Here is a 24,490-nt window from a genome sequence, read left to right as displayed (position 1 = left end):
TCGGTCCTTAATAGCGCAGGAGATTAGGGGTCCGGGCGATGTCTGCACTGGCAGCTGCGGCTCTGTGGTCCCCACACCCAGGCAGTCAGGACACAGTGAACAAGGCTGCGGTCCTGCCTGCACTCTGCTGGCGGCTGTCCTGAGGGACCCTGCCCCACCTCCCAGCCACTGCCACACACCCCACTTCTGGTGGGCGGTCCCCTTCCATCACTGAGGAGCAGAGCCCTGGCCTCGCCTTGGTACCCTTCGCTCCCACCCGGGGAATTGCCTGCTGTTCTCTGGTTCAGCTCAGCAGGGTTGATGGACACCGCTCGAGACCAGGAGTCAGAAAATGCTCAGAGAGTAGTCCGGCCCTGCCGCCGTGAGCGGGGACTGGGGGTCCGTGTTCTCTGACTTTGGCTTCCCGTGCGCACAGTGAGGGATTTGTGTGAATTCTCGGTTCTCAACCCGGAGCCCGGTCGGGTTTCTTTGTGCCAAATACTCGTAACTAGGTTCTAACCTCAGAGAGTCTGACTCAGGAAGTCTGGAGCAAGGTCCAGATAAAAGAAATCTGGGGCAAAAACAGCTGTGGAGGGGATGCTGAAGGGCTCCACTGGGTCTCGGTGACAGTGTTTCCCTAAATAATCCTCGCCCCTGACAGCCAGCTAGCAGCCCATTCCAGTCAGGGCAACACTCCCACACTTTGATGTTGTGTCGGGAGATGCAGCCTGCAATCATAGGTCTTTTCCTGCTGTGCAGGCTGTGTGCAAATGCACGTGGAACACCATTCGTAAGTGATATTGAATCCATCCTAAAAGTGCCATTGGTGGCAGCACAGAGGCAGCCCACGTACAGCAACACTTGCAAAGCCATGACCAGGTAGGTCTTCAGGGCTGGGGCCTAAGTCACCAAGGACTCTCCTTGAACTTAGAAGGACAGCCCTGGAGTTGGATGGTCCTGGAGCCGAGTGCATCTAAGCAATGCTCCCTGCATCTCAAGAGAAGCTCGGAGTGATGTTAGTGTCCATGCTTTCTTGTCATACAAATGGCATGTGGGAAAGTCACCAAGTATTATGATGATCCTTCAATATGTATTATTATGACATTTTCAGAATATTCTACTTGTTATTAATATTATTTTATAACAATATTAATATTAATGGGTACAATCTTCTCTGCATTTTCTCTTTTGCCAAGTACTCTTATAAATGCTTCCCATGCATAACCTCAGAAGCACATGCTGAAGTAATTCTCATTACCTTCACTTCACATACAAGGGTACAAGGGCATCTGAATGTCTTGGCCCGGGTGGTGGAGCTGAGACACTGTGACCAGGGGGTGGCCTGGCTGGAAGAATCCGCCCTAATCACTATGTCATATGGCCCCCCAGGACTCAGGATGGCCTTAGAAGGGGAGGCCTTAGAAGGGTCAGCAGGGCCTGACCACTCGTTTTTTGCAAACACGGTGAGCATGTTTTCCGTGTTACAGTGGTTGAGGTGACACCTGTGAAGTGCGTTTTGGGGCAGGCGTTATTTTGGCCTCTTTTGGCCTCTGCGGCAGGGATGAGTGTGGGATGAGGCATCAGCCCATGGGAATTCAAAACGGGAACAACACACACAAAGTTAAAGAAGTGATGGTTACCTGGGTCACCTCACCTCTATGTTTGGCTGAGAGGACTTCCTGCTTTTCTTAACCTAGTTCTGGAATAGGGACTCACGTGGCAAAGCCCCTTTGCGCCAGGGGCTCAAAGCGTGCATCGTCTCACACAGCCTCCTCTATGATAGGGCACCAGCACGCCCCCTGTGTGGGTGGGGCACAGGTGCTAGGGCTTTCCCGAGGCCCCTGAGAAACGGTACATCCACGTAGGAAGCCCGGTCGGTGGTCACCAAACACGCACATTTGCCCTTCACCAGGTGAGCTGGTGAAGCGGATTTTCAAAAGCTTGAACAAGTTCTGCTCCATCAGGTGGGGAAGGACTGAGACTCCCAATGGGAAGGGGAGGGGCTGTGTGGTCAGACTCCGTCTCCAATTCTACACCTCCTTCCTTCTGCTCCCTGAAGTGACGGCCCACTTAGGGGCTCAGCCTGCTCCGTTTCAGGCCAGGAAACAAACATCCCAGCCTCTGCCCCGCAAGGCAGGTGCTGAACCAGCATTTACCTCGCCCTTTCTGTTGCCAGGGCTGTGCTTGGTGTTCCTGAGACTACTTCCCGTAAACCTTCCCACTCCCGCCAGGAGAAATTCTCGTGTTCCTGGTGCAGCTTAGGAGATTGAAGCCCATGAGAATAAGGGTCCACGGTCACACAGAGAGGGACAAAACAGGGTCTCAGAGCAGAGTTTCAGACGCCAATGCCAGAGCTCTTTTCACGTTATTCTGTCTTTGCTTTGAAGGCTACTGTGGGTCCGCTGTGCTTTTAGCACCAGGAATAACTTGATTTAAATTGGATTCTCACTGGCACTGCAGCCAGCACTGTCCTTTCTCTCGAAGGTCTAGGACCCCTGTTGTAAAGTGGGGATGAATTTGTGTGAAGAAGATGGGTGGGCAGTGTACAACCTCCTCTCTCACATCCACAGATCTGTGTTCCAGACACAAAGGAATGCTGAATCATCTTGAAAATGCCATAGGTGTACTTAAAAAGCATGAAAAAGGTATATTTTCAGGTGCCAGAGAAGAAGGGAAGATTAAAGATAGAGAGCATAAGCAGGGCTTGAAACCTAGCATCTTACGAAGCTATTGGGACCAGAAAGACATCTTAGGGGATGGGACAGCTGCCTGAGGGTGTCCAGGGAGCTTGCAGGTACTGTGTGCAGGGAGAATCAGGGGTAGCAGGTTTGCAAAGCCAGGAATAGGGATGGAGCTACCATGTCTGCATAGAAACTAGCAGTGTTTGGCCTTCCATATCCCAGAAAGCAGAGTGATAGCTGATGTTGGCTCTGGACCCCAGGCACGCCTGGTAGGGGGGCCGCAATTCACACTGTCTGCACTATTTGGAAATTTTGAACAGGAATTTCATGTAAAAGCTGATCTGGAGCTGACTGCAACCCCAAAAGCCCCAGCCCCGGAGGAAGGATCATTGCCCCAGGAGAGGCTCCTGCACGAGTCAGGCCATCTCTGGGACTCCAGGGATGGACAATTTCGAAGGGAGATGAGCTCACAGCACCTGTGGAAACTCACCACCTTGAGGCTGAACAGACTCAATAAAAGGAGGATTCACATCCGAGGACCTACAGATAAAGGGAGCATGAAAACGCACCTTTGACCATTCGAAACACAACATAAAGGGGGAAATGAAGGAACATAGCCCGCATTCCAACAATAGGACTTAAAAAGAAGGTAATCACAAAATGAAAAATAGAGTCATTGAAAGAAAGTGAGTGGATTGGACAGAACGTCTCCTGGTCTCCGTTGTGTTCGTTCCCGTTCCCGCACTGTAATATCCTAGGAGCAGGGACCGGTCTCATTGACATTGAATCTTATGCCTCCCGTAGGCCCCTGGACTGGGTGGACACACAAGGCACATGCACCTGCTGGAAGGGTGGACCGTCCATGTTAAGTGTCCATGGTGAGCTGCTACTTCCAGAATCTTCAGATGTGGATGGTGGTGGCCGCCAGATGGCTTCTGTTCCAGCCAGGTGTGGCGGGCCTCAGCTTAGGGTGTGAGGAGATGGCGTGCACAGCTGGAAAGGAGGCCAGCAAGCGGGGAAGAGCGGACGGCCTCTCCCGTCTCATGCTCTGCACAGGGAGGGCGCAGCCTGGCCTGTGGATCTCATGGCGGCACTGGTTTCCTCGCCAGGCCAGTGGACCCGCATGAGCCCCATTGGACAGCTTCCCTTTCTGCCGTGTCCCCTCTTCCTCCATTTATTGTGTTGTTTCGTCTTGTGCTAACAAGGATCTTTGAAAAATGACTGGTGTGGTAATAATCTATGGAACTTACTGTAGATAGCAATTAAATATGGTTAACGGCTGGGTTGCACTGACACATTAAAAGGCCCACGGGCTGCAGTTTATGAAGACAGCCCTGCTGTCTCATTTGTATCTGATGCATGTCTCTGGTGTCCGCTCAGGAGGTCCAGTCTCAGAAGGGCACACCTTCCAGGCCTCCCCCAGAATCACTTCAGTCACCAGGCCACCCAAAACCATGTTAGCACGACTTGATCATCCTTACTGCAGCCCATAATGTCCTCAGGGGGCCTGATGGCCTTTATCCTTGTAAAAAAAAAAGCATGTGCTATCCAAAGGAAATCTTAGTTATAATATTGGGGATGATTCTCACACATGATGGAAAGTGAGTTGATGACAAGAATTGATATTAAAGGCTGGGATCTCACTGTCCCCAACGTTGCTGATGTCTGGATATAACAGGCACTCAGACCCAGTGTGAGGTTGGTCCATCTCCCTAGGGGCCAGCAAGCCCTGCAGAGTCACGCCTCATTCATCCAGCAGCCTTACCCCTGCAAGACTCCAGAAGGAAGAGAAAACTCTGAGAAGCCAGAACAAGAACGAAGATTATGCAACCTACTCACACATGAACAACTAGACAAGAGATGACCAACTGGTCCCAGGTGTCCCCCATCCCCCCACTGGCCAAGTCCACCCACTGAGGTCACACTTGCTGATGCATGTACTTCCATCAGCAGTCAGGGCTGGAGAGAAAAGGTGTGTCTGCTGCTTCTGTCCTGGATTTTCACCTACAGACTAAATATAGAAACAATGCTAATAATGTAATTTTTCAGGACAAGTTACTGAGGTTTCCTTCGTATTTTTCCCCTTTTGTGGATACATTTTCTTCTTGAGAAAACAGCCAAGACTGTGTGCTCTCTTGCCTCTGGGATTGCTAATGGTTTCATGCCACAGGGCCCAAAGTGGAAGCATCTAGGCAGCTGGACGGTGATTCAAGGCCTTGTTTTGGAAAGTCTAGGCTTACTGAGAGAAATTATGCTGGACAGGCCAGTGGAGGAAACCACAGAGTCGTGGGGTGTCCAGCAATGAGAGACGAGAATTACCAGACCAGGTGAGGGCGGAGGATGTCTTGGGGTGAAGAGTGCGATGACTTCCTGTTGTTGACATCATTGTGGCTGCTGTCCAGTGAGTCCCAGGGACCCTGCTCACATCAGAGATGCTGGGGGATGTGAGGATACTGAACACAGAGAAATGGCCTTGGAGAAAATGACAAAGAATCCCTGTGTCCAAACTCAGTTCAGACACAGCCCACCTCAAAGAGAGCATGAGGGTGAACAGAGAGTTTATCTGTGGGACACTCAGGGCTGAAGAATTGAGAAGGCTTCCTTGAATGTTTGGGCCATCTAGAACCTTCTGGAATTTTGTTCAAGTCTAGGAGGGATGATTCATTTGCAGTGAGCCAGCTGAAGAGACGTTTGGACCAAATTTTATTTAATTTGGAGAAACAATGTCATATGATAGCTCTGCTGGGGCTTAAAGTCTGCTGGCGAAATGAATTTCCTGAAAGAGCTAAGGCTGTGGAAGGTGATGCTATGGCCTGTCTCCAAGTGTTAACTTCTAGGAAAATGAAAGCTGTCTTCTGGAGTAGGAATGACATGGGGTCTACACTGTCAGAGTGCTGGGGGCAAGGACAAAGGACAGGGGCCAAAGTGCATTCAGGTTGTGATCCCATTAGCAGTACAGAAATGACTGGTTCACCTAAATCAGTCCTTTTTTTTTGCAGCTTTATGGAGGTATAACTGACAAGTAAAAATTGTGTATATTTAAGGTGTACAACTTGATGTTTTGATTTACACGTACATGGTGAAATAATCACCACAACTGAGCTAATTAACATCTCTGTCACTTCACATAGTTACATTTTTCATGCATGTGGGGTGAGAACACTTCATATCCAACCTCTTAGCATGTTTCGAGTATATAATACAGTATTGTTAACCACGGTCACCAGCTGTACATATGATCCCCAGAAACTATTCATCTCATAACTGAAAGCTTGTACCTTTGACCAACGTCTTTTTATTTCCACCACCCCCCAGCTGTTGCCAACCGACCTTCTACTCTCTGTTTCTATGAGTCTGACTATTTTCGATCCCGCATACAAGTGAGATCACGCGGTATTTGTCTTTCTGAATCTGGTTTATTTCACTAAGCATAATGTTCTCCAGGTTCATCCAGGTTGTTTCACGACAGCATTTCCTTCTTTTTAAAGGTTGAATATTTAATATAATCACTCCATTATCCATTCATTCCTCGAAGAACACTTAGGTTGTTTCCATATCTTGGGTATTGTGAATAATGTTGCAATGAACACAGGAGTGCAGGTATCTCTTTGAGATCCAGATTTCAGTTTGCTTGTGTAAATATCAAGAAGAGAGATTGCTGGATCATATAGTAGTTCTATTTTTAATTTTTTCAGGAACCTCCACACTGTTTTCCACAGTGGCTGCACCAGTTTACATTCCCAACAACAAGGTACCAGGGTTCCTTTTCCTCCACACTCTCACCAACTTTTATCTTTTGCCTTTTCGATAATTGCCACCCTACCAGGTGTGATGTGTTACCCCACTGTGGTTTTGATCTGCCTTTCTCTGATGATTAGTGACATTGAGCTTCTTTTCATATATCTGTTGGCTATTTATACCTCTTCTTTTGAGAAACGTCTATTCGTGTCCTTTGCCATTTTTTAACTGGGTTATTTGTGTGAATTTATTTTTGCTATTGATTTGTAGCAATTCCTTATATACTTTCGGACATGAACCCTTATCAGATGGTTTGCAAGTATTTTTTTTTCCCATTCCATAGACTGCCTCTTCATTCTGTTGATTGTTTCCTTTGCTGAGCAGAAGCCCCATGATATCTTCTAATGCTGAGACTCCTGGGCTAACAATGGAGGTGTTTGAGCTTTAACTGGCATCCCCCCGAGAAGCTGAATCAATGGTCAGTCTCTGAGGCCTAGAGAAGCATCAGCTGATGGGGGTATCATAGGGCTCTGGTGTTTGCGTACCAGGTGTTGGTGGACCCAAGGAGACTTCATCTTCAATGACGGTGAGGCAAAGAATGCCTGAATAATTTAAAGCAGCCTTCGGGCATGTTGACAATCAGAGAAACAGAGCAGGTCACCTGTCTAAATACCCACGGGGTGGTGGCTCTGTGGGCAGAAGCATGACATCAAGGCTCTGGGCAGGGAGGCACAATGTCAGGAGGGATGGCTTAGGCCTCCAGAGATCGGGTATGGTTACAGCCAAGCTGGGGGTGCCCTCCACATGACGAACAGCACAACTGGGTTCAAAACTCTGTCAATATCCTCAACCAGTGGAGATATCAAAGGGAGGGGAGGAGGAAGAAATGAAGCAAGACTGGAGGTCTTGACTCAGGTCACTAGCTGTGGAAGGGAGGGGCCAATCCCAGACAAACAAGTGCGGGCATCCATGGGCGGGTCTCTGAGCACCAGCTACAGCAGAGAGATCATGTGCTACTCTAGGTTGCTTTGCACACCTGTACTCTGCATCCACGGTGTGGGTCAAGGCACACCCTGGAGGGGTGTTTTGGGAGAGGAAGCTTGAAGCTAAAGCAAATACAGAAATAAATACACTTGCCTGGATACTGAGTGGGGAAAGCAACTCAGAGACAAACTCTAAGGACTTTGGAAAGTGCACCCTTCAGCACCACACATTTTATAGGGGGCTGGTAGTAGGTAGTTTGGAGGGATGGACTGGGGAAGCAGAGCTGGGCCTTTTATGACAGAATGACCCAACAAAGAGGATTTGTAAGTACTAATCTGAAAGCTAAGGGATTCTTGGGTGATGGCAAGAAACTATCGAAGTATTAGAGAGTGGAGCTCCGTGGGATTTGTAAGAGATTAGGTTTGCCCATCTGGCCTGAAGACCCAGGAAGTGATTTACCATGAGGCCCAAATGCTCCCTTGGAAGCCACATCTGGTGATGGCAGGGCCCTGAGTCAGGGCTAGTATGTTCCAGGATGGGGACCACCAGCGTTGCAGTGTAGACATGTTTTAAATAGCATAGAGCTACCCTGGAATTTCAGAGGAAAGGGAAAGGTCTTATTGGCATGCCCCTTCTGACAAAAGTCACACACATCACTTCTGCTCTCATCCTGCTGTCCAGAACTTTGTTGAGCGGCTGTACCTAGCATCAGGGGAGACTGGGGGATGCAGTCTTATTCTGATAGGCTGCGTGTCCAGCTAAATATTGGAGGTTCTGCTATTATAAGAATAAACAAGAAGTGCAAATACTGGGAATCATCTACCAGTCCATACCATAGGTACTTTTACAGTCCAGAAGAGGGATCAAGTTAAAAGTTAGAATAAATAAAATATGAAGGTAGGAAACCCACTGAGAACAGGGTTGCTTGAGTGGGACTTTCAATGATGCATCGGTTAATTTTTATGGGAGCTGCCAAATAACAGTGTTCAGATTGTCTGCTTTCTTTAAGTTAATACTTTTCTGATTATAGAAGATTCAGATTGTCTGCTTTCTTTAAGTTAATACTTTTCTGATTATAGAAGCAACACAACTTCCCTGTCCTTTGTTTAGAAAAATATTGAAAAGTGTGGAAAATCAAATAGAATTCATTCATTAATGATCACACCGCCAAGACGTAACCATCTCTTTTATGTTGGTGTCCATTCTTCTTGTATTTTCTGAGACGTCTGTCTCACAGGTGTATATTTTTGTTTATAAGAGCATCATAGTATATGCATTATCTTTGACAGACTTTTATATTTTACTAGTTTTACCAGTGTCTTTATTGTCGGCTGTCTATACCCTCAGAATCCTTTCTTTCTCTGATGGATCCTAATCAAGGAAACAGGGAGAAGCAGGCAGTTTACTGGGGGTGCTCTCCCTGAGCGCCTCTGGTGGAGAAGATGCTCTGAAGAAGGAAAGTGTGGACACCCCTCCACATGCCGGTAAGGGTGGACCTACTTGCGGGTCCCACTGCCCACATGACCTCCACTCGCTCAGCCCTGCTGGGCTTTTCCACCAGGCACTGGAGACACTCCCTGCTCCCTCTGGCCCCCCTGAATCCCCTTATCCGGCATGCCTGCCTTCTGGATCCTTAACAAAGAATAGAGCACATTTCACCTCCCCGGTGGTCTGTGTTTAGAGATGCAGCCGTGGGTGAAAAGAAAACCACAGCGCAGTTGTCGTGATAAAAGCCCGCAGAGACTGCCGTGCACACCCCAGGCCAGCTGAACCGACGTCGTCCTGGCCACCCCAGGTCTCGCAAGCTGCTGTTCTTAGAGCATCTTATCCAAGTCCAAGGGCAGTGGGGTGAGTGTCTGTGACAGTCTAAGGCCTGAAGGACATTCTGAGAGGACTGTGGAAAGGACATGGCATAGCCTACTGGCTTGAACTTTAATTTGAATTGGAAATTACACTTCTCAAGGTCAGCTTTTCCTTGGGTTATAGGTTAGTTTTAGTACTAGGTGTGTGCCTGTGTACACGTGTGTGTGTGAGTGTGTGTGTGTGACAAGGGAATGAGAGGGAAGGAAAGGGGAGGGCAGACCCAACTACATAAGCACTTTATCGATTCCCAAGTCGGTCCTAGTTAGGAATAAACACTTTATGGCTGGGAAATGTTCCCTAGGATTTCAGTGTGAATTAACATATTTTTTTAAATTAAGATTTTTAGAATTTTTATTTTATATTGGAGTATAGTTGATTTACAACATTTACAATGTTGTGTTAATTTCAGGTGTACAGCACAGTGATTCAGTATAAGATGATATATATATGTGTGTATGTATATATATTCTTTTTCTGATTCTTTCCCATTATAGGTTATTACAAGATATTAAGCAGAGTTCCCTGTGCTCTACAGTAGGTCCCTGTTGTTTATCTATTTTATATATAGGACTGTGTATATATCAATCCCTCCCCACCCCCCTTTACCCTTTGGTAACCATAAGTTTGCTTTCAAAGTCTGTGACTCTGTTTCTGTTTTGTAAATAAGTTCATTTGTATCATTTTTTTCAGATTCCACATATAAGTGATTAAGTGATAAAGAACTAATATTCTTTAGGCACACATGCGTGCATGCACGCGCACGTGCACCCCATGCCCCTGCTTCCTCCTCCTTTCTGACATGACGGAGAGCAGGCTCAACCGCTGCCTGGAAGGTCAGAACACGTGGAGGAATCAGTCTGGGGCTGTTCTCTTGCCGAGCTCCCAGGAGAGCAGGGCCTGCACCCTGGCTCAGCGTCGCCCAGGCTTTTCCCAGCTCGCAGCCTCCCCATCCAGTCAGAAGGCAATCCTTTTCGTTAAGGATCCAGGGGCAGGCGTGCCAGATAAGGGGGCTTCAGAGGAGAGGGGAGGGCTCAGCTCCCCACCCTCCGCTCGCACAGCAGGCTGCCAGTAGGGCCCTGTGCTCCCCAGACGCTGCCATAGATTTTTCATGAGAGTCATAGATCTGGAGAGAGAGAGGGAGAAAAGGCAGCTAGCTTGGGAATTCATCAGCCCCACATGGATAGCATATACAATAAAAAATAAAAATAAAAAAAAAAAACCTTCTAGATAGCAAAGAGCTCATTAAAGGCCCACATTGTGATGCTCTGAATAGGAACTTCCTTCCCCTGCAATATCCCGGCTCTGTTTGTCCAGCAGGCTTTGTTGTCATGTGTGCTTTCCCGCATCCTCCTGTACATCTCCTCCTGACTCAGCTGAAGGAGGGTGGAGAATTATCTTTCCAGGAGGGAGACAGGGGCTAAGGGCGGGCCCAGCCAGTGTGCAGGAGCCCAGGTTTCCTTCCCCGCTGCCCCCGTCTGGTCCACAGAGATGGACCTGAAACAGGGAAGCCACGTCCCAGGTACCTCGACAGGGCAAGATGCTGTCTGGGTGAGAACCCGTCCTAACCTCTGAGTCCCCTTCCAGCACATGTCACCTTGCATGGCGATGTCTCCAGTGTCTGTGGTGCTGACTCAAAGTGCTTTTATTTCAAATAAAGTCTGCTGCACAGCCTCACCCTGAACGTCTCAGGAAAAACCCTTTCTGGCTGCTTTTTGGAAGGAATCATGTTGCCTTTGCCTCTTGACTCGGCTAGATGTAAACGTGGTGGCCTTGTTCTCTCCACTTCAAAAATATAAAGAAACATGTGGAAATGTTCTATTTTTCAGATCGAAAACCATGTGCACCACATTTTCCCAGACCTGATCTTAATGTAGATAAAAGTGAGAAACCCAGAGGGGAGCCTGCTGTTGAAGCCCTGCATTGTATGCTCTAATTTAATCATCGTGTGCCGCAGGATTTCTTTGCATAAATTACAACCACAATGATAGCATCACTTTCACAAAAGGTGGTCTCCGGTCGATTCAACTCTCCAAGTCATGGCCGGGTTGTTCAAAGCAGAGAAAGGGAGCCTGCGGTCTTACAGAGCTGGAGAATGCACCTGGGGCTCGTGGTGGAGGCCAATCGGGCGACACCTCCCTGCTCCTTGCCTATTCAGCTCATTTTCCTTTTCATCTCGACATCTGCTAACTGCTTGGTTTTTATTTTCCGGGAATAAAGGGTTATTGGCAATGGGCACCACCCTGGTGTATGAAGGAGGGGGTTTCTAGGAAGACCCCCAGAGTGGAGAAGTGATGGAGGGAAACATCCTCCTATGATGCCTCCCCTGGCCTCCTTTTTCTCCTCCTTTCCATCCCCCCATCCGTTGGACAAACACAATTTTTAAATTATCTGCATTTTCAATGCTCTTGGGTCTTCATCTGGAAAAGCACTGTCCCTGTGCTGCTCTGAACAGTCCTGCACCCATGGCCTCCCTTTTCCCAGGCTTAAAATTGTCTCCCTCAGAACCTTGGAAGCATGTTTTGTAAGCCCCTCTACAGAAGGCAGGCGGCTAGCCAGCTGTGCTTGTCTGCATCGTGGTGGTCCCAGAGAGCTCTGGACAATTCTTTGAAAGAACAGGGGTGGGAAGATTCTCAGGACATAGGCAGCTCATGTCCGTCCTTGGAGATTTATTTCACAAAGGACATCTAAAATAAAGGTAAAATTGAATCTGTGGAAACTGCTCCTGTTTCCCAATGGATTGAGTCTAGAGGAAATGGGATTTTTTTTTTCACAATTTTCCCAACAGAGTGATTCTTTTAGTGCCAAAACCCTCGAAAGAGAATGAAGCTCACATATCACACCTATGTGTGCAACAGCAGGAACGTGCAATGGAAAATCCAACGGCTACAAGCAGAGAGTTGATCTTCAATAAAGGTTAAACAATAAATGAAAACTTCAATATTGTCACTGCTGCTCAAAAAAGTGGTGGTCATCAACATATGCAAATGTGCACTGCCTTTTAAAACCACAGCAATGCAAAGTCTCATCTCCTGTCAAATCACCATGGGAATTTTTGATTCCTGGGGGCGAAATAGGAGACCAGCCAGCCTCTGGGTGTGTGTATGTGTACGTACTGTGCAAACACAGTTAAGCCCACCTGGGCAGCCCGGTTCTGCCTTGTGTCTTCTCGGTGGGGGGAAGGGTCATGAGTCAAAATGCTTCCATGGAATGATGGAGGGAATTTCGAATAATACAGCCTTAGATATACGTTTTCCTCTAACCTGATTTACATGTATAAATAGGAAGCACCGAATGGAAGAGAACAGTGAAAACAGAGACAGTTATGAAATGCAGGAAGTACATCTACAACAGATGCCTGTTGCTTTCTGCAGATCAGATTGTTCTGTGGCCCACCCTTTAGTGCTCCTAAAAGGTCAGGCTCACTGGATGGCTGGACTAGTAGCCTAATAAATCCCTGGTGTAAGAGTGTGTGTGTGTGCCAGTGTGTGTGTGTGCCAGTGTGTGTGTGTGCCAGTGTGTGTGTGTGCGAGAGGGTCCCCTTCCGTGTGCTGCAACTGGAATCAGTCTGGCCACCGTGGCTGTACACACTTACCTCCTCTTCCGTTTTTTTTTTTTTTTTTTTGGTACGCGGGCCTCTCACTGCCGTGGCCTCTCCTGTTGCGGAGCACAGGCTCCGGACGCACAGGCTCAGCGGCTATGGCTCACGGGCCCAGCCATTCCGCGGCACGTGGGATCTTCCCTGACCGGGGCACAAACCCATGTCCCCCACATCGGCAGGCGGACTCCCAACCACTGCGCCACCAGGGAAGCCCCTCTTCTTCCATTTCAATGCGACCTGCAGACATGGGAACCCAGCTGCAGGATTTGTGTCGGGGCTAAAAGCAAAGCTCAGCCTAATAACACTCCCCAGCTTTGTTTGTACATTTCCAGCGTTTCACACTTTTCCTTGTCTTTCCTTAGATTAAAGAAAGAAAAATATATTGAGATGATTCTGTGGGTTTTCTCTTCTGTTGAAAATACACCTCATCACTCAGAGAGACCTTGGATATTTGGAAGTTATTAGCATTGGCTTTGGAGTGAGGCAGATTTGGTGCCCATCCTGGTGTCCATGTCTGCTTGGGTGTGATCTTTGCCACCTACTCTGCTACTATAGTCTTCTTCCTGAGAATGTTCTTACCTGCAGAACAGAGGCAATAATTCCCACCTTGCTGGGTTGTAGTATTGAATGCAGTTTATGTAGGAAATATATGCAGTGCACAGAAGTTTAATACATAAATAGGAATTATTACTTGTTTTGTGGGTGTGTATCAAAGTATATAATGTGCTTAATATTTATTTAAAGCAAAAACATTCTGGATTAAAGACAGAAAAGTTGCAAAATGCCAGAAATGTGCTTTCATGAAATATTTGCAAAACTCTAAATAAGGAGATGATATAATAGTGTCTTAGTTCTGCCATCAGCTAGTTAGTTATGCAGGCTTAGACAAACCATGTCACCTCCCTGGATTTCAGCTCTAAACCAAGAGGTGCGTCATAGATCGGCCTTTGGGAGGGGCCTCTGGGGGCACTCCCTGGAGGAAAGTGTGGGTCTGTACCCTCCACCTCTGCAAGTGGCCCCCTGCAGACCCGCTCTTCTCTGGAAACAGAAGCCCTTCTTTTCATGTGTCACTTCCTGGAGGCTTGCGCGGGCAGGTATCGTCCTGGCCCTGAGGTGTGGGCCGGGCCTCCACCTCTCCCTCGGCTGCTCTGGCGTCAGGCCGCCTCCAGCAGGTGCATCCCTGTCCTTCCCACTCCCCCGGCTCTGCTCTTCTGTTCCGGAGGTCAGGGAGGGCCCACCTCTCCGGAGCCTCAGGGCCCCTCTCCCGCTTCCTGTGCTGGGAATCAGCATGCCTCAGCTCACGTTCTGGCTGGGCCTCGTATTCACTCACCTCCTGGACCCTCAAGTTCCGTACCCCTAACAGGTGAGGGCAGACCCCAGGCTCCCCCAGCACAGCATCCTCGATTTCCCATGAGAACGCACGAGGAGGCCCAGGCTGGCAGGAGCCTGTCATCCAGGTGGTGCGCCCTGCAGCAGACCCACAGAAGCAGAAGGACCGCCTCCTCCATCTGTAGGGACACAGCATTAGGATCGCGAGTGAAACAAAAGCAAGTCCCATCAGCGTGAGCCGGGTGGGAAAGCAGTCGGTGTGGATGGTGGGAACGGAAGGCGACCAGAAGGCTGAATCCCTGGTGACAATTAGAGACAGGCCGGCAGGCAGCAGCTGAGGCCCCTCCCCGAGAGCCATTTCCATCGCAGAGTCGCCACAGAAGGGCCTGTCGGCCCCAAACCCACATCTCTGCCAGGCCATTGGTCCACAAGGGGCATAATAGCCCCGGCCTCATTGCTCTGGGCGGCGGCAAGGACAATGACCCGCCGTGAAAAGAGTTAAAAAGATTCCGAGGAGGGGAGAAGCAAGCGCGCACGGTGGCAATTCAAGATCTTTTGGACGCCATTCGCAGGCTCTTTAATTAAGCCCCCTTCTTCAGCTCATCCGGCAGAAATGCACCTGCCCCCCATCTGCGGGCCAAAACAGCAAACGAGAGCGTGACTTCACACAAGCCCTTCCCCAGTTCTGCCTTTGCTGATTGTTCACGGGAGGCGGCCACAGACTCGCTCACTCTTTCTCTTTTTTCCTTGCTCTGAAAGAGTCTATGAAAACCATATTAAAAAGTGTGTGAGCCAAGGGATTCCATCTATCAAAGGAAGAAGGCCATAAATAGCATTCATTCTGAGAATATCAAACGTACTAGCAGATTTCTAGGCAAGGTGTGAAGGCCAGAGTTCCCTTAATTGACCTAATCTCCGTTTCACCCCCAAACTTCATCTGTGCCTGAAAGCTGGGACACAAAATATTTCCCTCTCCCAGAAGAATTGTCTTTTCTGCGGCAGCATGTAATAAACAATCAGGGCCCAGGACACGAGGGTTTACGTCATTCTCTGAACAACCCCGTTCTGCTTGGTGTCATTGCAGTGGTTGCTTTTTTCAGGTGGTTTAGTGCTGACTCCTTTCTGCAAATCGGTTCCGTTCACATGGGTCTGCGGTGGGCAGGAACCCACGTCCTGCCAGAAGGCAGCAGGATACGCCTGTCTGCCCTCCTGGAAATCTTGCTGTTGCCAGAACTGTGTTAGTGCATCGCCCCGTGCCCCTCCCCTCCTCTCCTCACAGATGTTACTGCATCTTCAGGAGAGGCCCTGCGTGGGCTGGTTCCCTCTCCATATGTGCCTGCTGTCTCCAGAACCATGGGAAGCTGGTGCAAACCCAGCCCAGCCGTGGTCCCACCGCTGCCTGCGGCAGCTCAAACTGCCCCGCTGCCCTTTACACCGCCTGGGAGAACTGCTGTCCCACGGCTATGGAAGCTAAAGTCCTCCTTGATTTCTGCAGGATACAAAGAAAGTGCAAGTCGGAGCTCCATGTCTGGGCTGCCTGTCTTGAAAGATGCCTGTGTCCTAGAAGCTGTAAGCGGAGCAGTGCGAGGTGGTCCGCCTGGAGCTGGGAGACTACCCGGGGGGCTCATCCATCAGACACCTGCTCCGGCGCGCCAGTTCTCTGCGCTCACGCGCTCCCCCGAGCTGCCCCGCCCCCTCTCACGTGCTCTCTGGACACGCCCCCCTCTGGCTGCCTCCTGACATGTCTTGACGTCACCTTTCACTGTGCCCTCGCCCTGCAGGCTCAGGACCTCCGTGGACGCCCTTGTTCCCGCATTGTTCCGGTCTTCCGTGATCAGCCCAGGGCTCACTGGGTCCCCGGAGCTGGACATTGAGAGGGCATTTTTTTCATATGCTGTTAATTATTCAGATAAAAGATTCCTAGGCTCAGATTTCTCTCCACTGCCTAAAGAAAAATGGAGAATTAAATGCAATTCCACTTTGAAAAATCCAGCCTTAAAAACAAAATGATGATTCAATGGAAGGTATTCAGGAAAATGTGCAGATTGAATAAACTTGATGATTTTCATCATTTCCAATAGATTGCGATTATCATCACTTGTTAACTATTTTGGAGACTGTGAGGTGATGGTCATTATTTCTCTTTTACAGACAAGCAAATGTGTCCACTGTCTCCTAGAGTGGCTGGGGGAAAAAAGAGAGAGAAAAGCCTGCCCCCCCCTCAAAAAAAAAATATATCTGGCTTCTCAAATGGCACGTAATTTCTTACGAAATTGAGGAAAGGAATAGACAGAGAGGAATCTACCATTAGGGTGGGGTCTCTTTCCAGCCAAGGATCTGGGCAATTCCAGGAAGGAAAAAGGTTTGAAATCAGGAATTCAGTTTCACAGTTTCCACAGGCTAACGCAGACACACACTTCCAGGTCAGAAGGATCCGAACAGAATGTTCTCCAGGGGAGAAGGCTGCGTCCTGCTCCCACGTGGCTCTCTCAGCATCGTGCAAGTGGGCGGGGCCTCCGTAGGAGCTTGAGTGTGCCCGACCCCCGCCCATCCCTTCCCCACTCCCACGCCAGGTGGGGAGAATGTGGCTCCGGGGTATCCTCCGTCCCCTGTGGGTGTCCCTTCCTGGAACAGCTTTTCAATCCTGCTCAGTCTGTTCCTTCCTAAGACTCACCATTCTTCACAGTGCCTTCTATTGCCACCCATCTAATGCTGTACCTTTTCCCTCGATATTCTCGTTGACATCTAAGGCCTTAGCTTCCAGTTTATGCTCATGATTCCGAAGCCTTTCTATTCCTCTCACATGTCTGTTGAATCTTGGACAGACAGGTTCAAAGCCCGCTGGGCACCTCAGCCCCAAAATGTCTTTGCTGTCTCTGCCCCGACCTCATCCTTCACAGCCTGCATCTTCTCTGTAGAGTCCATCTCGAACCAGTGGCATTCCTGTAATTAGCCCAGACTAGAGATCCCGTCCCTTCCTCCACACACACGCCCCTTTAGTTGATTTACTGAATCCTGTCTTCTCTGCTGTAGAAAGATCTCTGGACCCCCTTTCCTCTCATGACCCCCACCACGGCCCGAGTTCAGGCTCCCCTCATTCTCGCCCACAAGGCTGCAAAAGCATCTGATGGGCTTCCTGTCTCCAGGTCACTCCTCACCCTCCAGTCTGCCTTCCACCTGCCTGTAGACTTATTTTCACCTAGAAAGCTTTTGTTTTCCAGCACTTAGAGAATAAACTCCTTAACCTGACACTTGAGCCTCTTCAGCAGAGCTCCCAACTGCACTATGCACCTGGGCAGGCTCCTGCCTGCTCTGACCCCTCGACATCTGCACCCTGTTCCCAAAAGGCTGTGCCCAGGGCCTGGCAGCTCTGTGTGTGCTCCTCTACCAGGGATGCCTTTCCTCCCTTTGCTTGGTAAATTACATTTTAAGGCCTCTTTAAATGCTATCTGTGCTATATAGCATATGGTATTTGCTCTCTGGTGTATGCCATGTGGTATATACCATGTGGTATATGTTATCTGACATACATCTTAGAGTATATGCTATACAGTATATGCTATGTGGTATATGCCATGAGGTGTATGCCATGTGTCATATGAAATATGCCGTCAGACCTTGTGAATCAAAGTAAAAGTTTCATATCGAGCTCTCCCATCTGCCTCCCACGCTGGGGGCTCTGCCCGTTCTCATGTTCAGCCTCCTGTCTGCGACGGGTAACACGGGCGGGTGCTGACACTGTGATGGTTCTGGGAGCCTCTGTGCTCTCTCAGGGCCTGGGGTGAAGCCCCGGTCTAGCTTATTCATCACAGGCTGAGCCGAACATATGCCTGGGAGCTGGCACCCTTGCACTCATCAGTAGCAGGCTGTGTGCTTATTACCTGTAATGACACACTTAGACCTTTACTTTATTCTTTTCAAAGCACTTTCCCATTTATTTTCTATTCAGGACAGTGGATTTTATCCCCACCATACAAATGAGGGGATAAAGATTCAGAGAGAGTAAGTCATTTTTCAAGGCCGTGGTTAAACCCCAGATTCTCCTGACTTGGGCCGCCTTGTGGGAGACCTGCCTCCCTTCCTCTGTCTCTCTCCTTCCCCCAGCCCTCTTCCCTCTCATATTCTTCCGTCCATCTCATTCTCTGACTACTCAGAGCTCTCTCCCTTTGCCTCACCCTCAGAGGATAACATGGGTTTCCTCCAAAGTGCTCCAGGGGCCCAGATAATGTAAACTTCCTCAGAAGTCTGAGGAAGTGACAGGTATGGAAGCAATGTTTTGCTGGAGGTGGATAGAGGTGGGTGGACCACCAGAAGGGAGCCCCCTCCCAAGAATCCTCTTGGTAGGCTCTCAACTTTTATGCCTGCTGGTAGGACCAGCTTCACCTGACTCATCATGTCTTTTACATAATGTTGACTTTACATTGGTTTTCGGCATCTTGACCAAAATAATATATGATAGTCAGAGTTGATATTACCGAGTTTTTGACCACACTCATTTAAAATCACTCATTAAGAGGGCTGATTTAAGTCACGAGCATCAATGCAGCATGATATTGTGCAAATTTCGTCAAACTTTTTTTGATTTTTCATTTATATTGGGGTACATTTAATTAACAATGTTGTCTTAGTTTCAGATGTACAGCAAAGTGATTCAGTTACACATATACATGTAACTACTCTTTTTCAATTTCTTTTCCCATTTAGGTTGTTAAATAATATTGAGCAGAGTTCCCTGTGCTATGCAGTAGGTCCTTGTTGGTTATCCATCTCAAATAAAGCCGTGTGTAGGTGTCAATCCCAAACTCCCTAACTATTCCTCCCCCAATCCTTCCCCGCCGGTTACCCTAAGTTTGTTTTCTAAGTCTGTGAGTCTGTTTCTGTTTTGTAAATAAGTTCACTTGTATCCTTTTTTTTTTTTTTTCAGATTCCCCAAATAAATGACATCATACTATACTTCTCTTTCTCTGCCTGACTTACTTTACTCAGTATGATAATCTCTCAGTGCATCCATGTTGCTATAAATGGCATTATTTCATTCTTTTTTTATGGCTGATTAATAGTTTGTTGTATATATATATATATATATATATATATATATATATATATATATATATATATATATATACTGTATCTTTATCCATTCCTCTGTTGATGGACATTTAAAGTTCATCAAACTTTAGTGGGAAAGGAACCTGGGAGGCTTTTGAAAACTGTAGTTGGCCTCATCTCCAGAGATTGTGACTGAATCACAGGATTCCTGGCATGTCAGATGATTCTTTACCTTTTCAAGGTTTACTGAGATGTAATTAACTATTAAACATTGTATATATCTAAGATGCACAACTTAATGATGTGAACAGTCAACAGGAACCTCACTCTGACCGTCTCTGGTAGGAGCACTGACTTTACATTTACATAGACTTGAGTTCAGATCTGATCTTTGCCATGCAGCAACTTTCTAATTTTGGAAGAATTGCTCTTTTTTTTTACACTTAGAAAATAAAGAAAAATACCTATGTCAAGGTGTTGGCATCAGGATTAAATGAAAGCAATTAAATCAATGAATTGAATAAATCATTCATGGAAGTAGCTCTCATATGTTGGTGTTCATAAAAATGGAAGATTTTTTTTATGTGATAGAGTGAATATTTTATAAAAGGAAAATGATATGTAAATGAGAATATTATAATCCATTGTGGAATTTCTTAGTTGGTTTATTTAGTTTGAGAAATACATACTATTAATGAATCTCTATCAGTGGAAAGTTGGCAGAATTACTATAGAAAATAATTATAATAATTTTTAAAATTTCAACTTCCACAATGTGTTAGACCAAATACCTAAAAACTGTAACTCTAAAACCTGCTAACGATTCTGTATACACAATTACAAATATTGTTGAAATGTATGGCTGAGTTTACAAAAAAGGAAGGAACATCAGGAACAAACAAAAGAGAGAACAATGTGTCCATGCACTCAGGCTGGCACAGGAGTGCGGGTGACAGGGAGGTTCCTCCACTTTGTATATCAAGGGGCTTGTGTGTAATGACCAGAGAAGACACAAGGTGAAGCCCTGAATCAGAACTCACTGGCCCCTCCTGCCCCACCTATGGGATAAAACCACGTACTAGGAGGGTTACAGCTTAGTGAAAAGCACACTGGACAAATTCTGCTCACCAGCTCAGTGAGTTGACAAGTTTTCCAGGCTACCCTTACCGGGGGTTGAGGTTTAAATAAAAGGAGAGGAGGGGCACAAACTTCCCTGAATATGTGTAGCTGTTAGCCTACCTTGTAAGGAACGGGGAATCAAATAGAGGAAATCAAGATCATGAAGCCTGAACACACCTGGCAAAAGCAAATGCAAAACCACTTTAGAAAACTCAACTCCTCCAAAGAGGGGCCCAACACCCCCAAATGCAAACTTCCTGTGGAATGAGAATGCTAGAAATGTTTAAAGACATCAAAGGAGGAAGTGAAATCATTAGAAAAGATAATGACTACAAAATACCACATCACAGTCAGAAACAACAACAAAAAAAGAAACTCCTGAAAATAAAAAATGTAATCATTGAAATGAAGTCAATTAGACACACAAGTAAAGAGAATTTATGGACAGGAAGATAGATTTGAATCATGTAGAACAAAAGAGATAAACAGATGTAACCTGCGAGGGTACATCTACTTACGTTTGAGATAACTTACCTCTAATAGGAGAACCAAAGGAAGAGAATAGAAAACAACAGAGGAGAGACAATCTTGGTAGAAATAGTGAAAGTGCATGTTTTACAGCTTAGGAATCTCAGTGGATCCTAGGAAGGCTAAATTCAAATAAATCCATAACTGAACTCATCACATGCTACCAAAGACAAAGACACCATCTCAGAATAAACCAAAGAGACATGACAGATCATACTCAAAGGAAAAAAAACACACAAGTCTTTTTTTTGGGGAGGGGGGCGGTTATTTTATTTTTTATTATTTTATTTTTAAACATCTTTATTGGAGTATAATTGCTTTACAATGGTGTGTTACTTTCTGCTGTGTAACAAAGTGACTCAGCTATACATATACATACATCCCCATATCTCCTCCCTCTTGTGTCTCCCTCCCACCCTCCCTATCCCACCCCTCTAAGTGGTCACAAAGCACAGAGCTGATCTCCCTGTGCTATGCGGCTGCTTCCCACTAGCTATCTGTTTTACATTTGGTAGTGTATATATGTCCATGCCACTCTCTCACTTCATCCCAGCTTACCCGCTCCCCTCCCTGTGTCCTCAAGTCCATCCTCTACATCGGTGTCTTTATGCCTGTCCTGCCTCCGGGGTTCTTCATAAGGAAAAAATACAGAAGTCTAATAGTAGACCTTCCAGCTGCACTCAGGAGCAGAGATTGGTAGGAGAAGACCCAAGCAGGTCACTTTGTCAACCTGAGTGAAAGGTCCTGTTGGGGCATCCCAAAGGGCCAAGCAGCCCTTGCTCTTTTGCAGAGTGCAGAAGTTAGTGTGGTTTGGAGTGGACTGACCCCCACTCTACTCTGAATGCTTTGGACCCTGAGGCAAGCATGGCGAGTGTCTGCAAGAAGCCTTTCCTGACTTCCTGTGCATGCTCATTCAACAAAGGGACCACAGCAACCCCTGTGTTTACTCTGTCTGCAGATAGCAGTGTCTTCCTGTGGGAGATGGAGATATGCATAAGAGTCAATCAGGGAACACATATGAAAAAAAAAAAAAAAGTTAAACCTGACTCCCGTGGATGTGCTTTTCCTCCCCTCTGTAGAGGAGAACGAAAGACACCTTGAAAGTCAAAGATGAGGGTATGCGTACTGGCGGAATTCTCAGTATAAAGAATGTAGAATCATAGGAAAATGTATGAGGATATTAAATTGATGTGTTCTCATTTCCCCCTGAAATTATTTTCCTTTGTGGCTATTACTTCCAAGGCTGAGCCATGAAGCTTGTGGCCCCAGAGCAGGAAAGATCAGACACTGGTGTGAGAACCGAGAAGTCTTGAACCTCATGTTTAAATGTTATTTTCTTCATCTCTTTAGTCAGACTTAGTTTTGAAAGTTATGCTCTGGAGAGACAGAAAAGATTTTTTTAATTTTAAGTTCTCCCTCTGCATATCAAGATTTAGATTCAATCACAATATTTTCCACAGATAAGTCCATGAGAGGAGAGAGAGAGAGAAACAGCAGGAGAGAGAAGGAGATTGAGAGGGAGGTATGTCAGGGCTGTCCACTTGCCCTGAAAAAGCTGAAACCCTGGAAGGGGAGGAGGGGGGAGGGGTGTGCTGGGCAGAGTGGGTGGGGATGTGGGTGGAGAACTGTTGGCAAACAAATATCACATCACTCCAATCTTTTCTCAGCTATTAGTGTGGCTTGCTTGCTTGTACCTTTTCTCTAATATCACTTCCTCAGAGAAAACTTCCCTGATCTTCTTACATACAATAACACCCCTTTCTTCCTTCACCGTTATCTACTAGAGCCTGGACATGGTGCACCCTCATGTTTACGCAGTCAGTGAATGAGGGAAAGCTAAAATGTGAAGGTGTTTTGCTCTGCTCGCCTCCAGGACCATGGCAGGAAAATGCCTTACAGGGTGCTTCATGCACCAAGGTAGGGAAACCACATCACAGTCAGAAAAGCTTTGTTGGTCAGAAGAAGGGCTACCTTACATGACCTCCCTGAAGGAAGCCAGACTCCATGAGTATCTTTGAAGTGAGGTGATGACATGAAGGTCATCAAGTATAAGAAGATCAGAGAGTAAATCTGTGTGGATCGGGTTGAACAAGGATTATCTGTGCACTCTCAAGGCCATGGGAACCTGAGCCAGAATTCAGGGAGCTTTGATTTTTCTGTTACACCCTGAGAACTATCATAATGAGAAACATAATTATGTGGAAAGGAACCCCCAGTGATTTCTAAACATCCTTCTCAGCCTTTAACAAATAAAGACATAAGCATTTTGTGTTAATGTTAAGGAATAAATAATAAATTATAAACATAATAGAAATTATAATACAGTGGTGTGGTGTCTGTAGATTTTTATGGTCCCTGGAGTATGCTCCTGTAGCAATGTACACTCTTTTCCTATTTAAAGATGTTCACAATTCTTTATTAATCTGGTTCACCATAGCCATATAGGAACATTGGAATGGAAAATGTATTTAGAATTCTATGGGCTCCACTCTTCCATTGCATTTCAATTAGAGAGACCATTTGTCTTGTGCCTTTTATCTCTTGGAACATTCTCCCATGTGCTGTTGGAAGATAACACCATTTTCAGGTCTTTGAAGTTGCTGGGTTTTACTTTATGTCCCTTAACACCCTATAGGTGGAAGTAATCTCACTGTAACAGAGTGTTGTCATGTCTTGTTGACTAATTAAGCTCCTTCACTCCACATCTCAGCAGCTGAAAGTTCAAGTGTTAAATGGTGGGATGGTGAATCCAAAAGGGAGTCAACGTGGAGATGATCAGACCCAAGCCGGGTTTGATTTCTCCTCCTTTCTTTGCTCTATTTTCCATCTGTCCTGCCAGGGCCTGCCTGGTTAGAGATGCTACTGGGCTCAACCCAGAGCCAGAGATATTATCCAAATGTGAGATCAGGAACCAGATCATATGTGATGAGAGACAGCAAATTCTTATAGCTTGGTATTCCAGCGGGGGAGTGTAACTTGTTATCATCAACTTATTTGTTTATTCACATGGAAAACATTGAGTGTCTACTGTGTGCCAGACACTGGAGAAAATACTGGAGCTCCAACGATCCATAAGACAAGATTCTTGCCCTCAAAGTACATGATCTGGTGGGAAATAAAGACAAGTGGACAATTACAGGACAATGTTGGGAGGACAGAGAGAGAGGCTTGCTTAGGAGTCCTGAGGGCTGTGAGGAGAGAAGGAGACCTTTGTCTTTGTCTAAAGAGGGGTCTAATCAGGGAAGGTGACTTTGAACAGTGTGAAAATCAGTTCAGAGAAGGATGAGAATTGAAGTAGGAGAGGAAGCAGGGTCTAGACCATCATAAACAGCCACACATTTCACAGTACAAGCTTTTGGTGAAGGACTTGAGGGGCTATTGAAAACATTCCAACTGGGAAATTCCAAGGGAAACCTTGAGGTTGAAACCATACCTTGACAACTGTGTTCAAGGATGGACCTAATGGGGAAGAAAATGGGATCAGACAAATTGGGGGAACTCTTTCAAGGTAAAGGAGACAACAAGGCTCTGGGCTGAGGCAGTGACAGTGATTCGAGAGTTACTGAAAGAGCTTATTGATGGGCTCAGCACACAGCTGGAGTGAGGATGGCTGGAGCCCAGT

At 46.9% G+C, this 24,490-nt stretch overlaps 1 long non-coding RNA gene across 3 annotated transcripts in view; it reads left to right on the top strand.

The window, feature by feature from the left end:
- LOC137205500 (uncharacterized) overlaps positions 1-24,490 on the top strand; it is a 79,319-nt gene that overhangs the window by 17,510 nt on the left and 37,319 nt on the right. The window contains exons 3-6 of one of the 3 annotated variants that reach the window (XR_010934188.1): positions 8,730-8,866; positions 9,064-9,230; positions 9,740-9,779; positions 11,072-19,067. The exons of 1 other annotated variant lie outside the window; for it this stretch is intronic. This is a non-coding gene — a long non-coding RNA (uncharacterized lncRNA). Of the gene's footprint in view, positions 1-8,689; positions 8,867-9,063; positions 9,231-9,739; positions 9,780-11,071; positions 19,068-24,490 lie in introns of those variants that run through there. One more of the 3 variants, XR_010934189.1, reaches the window with a different exon arrangement.

Source organism: Pseudorca crassidens, chromosome 14, assembly GCF_039906515.1.
Source record: "Pseudorca crassidens isolate mPseCra1 chromosome 14, mPseCra1.hap1, whole genome shotgun sequence".
Classification (NCBI taxonomy): domain Eukaryota; kingdom Metazoa; phylum Chordata; class Mammalia; order Artiodactyla; family Delphinidae; genus Pseudorca; species Pseudorca crassidens.
Note: the sequence above shows the minus strand (reverse complement) of the source record. Positions and strands in the feature narration are given on the sequence as shown.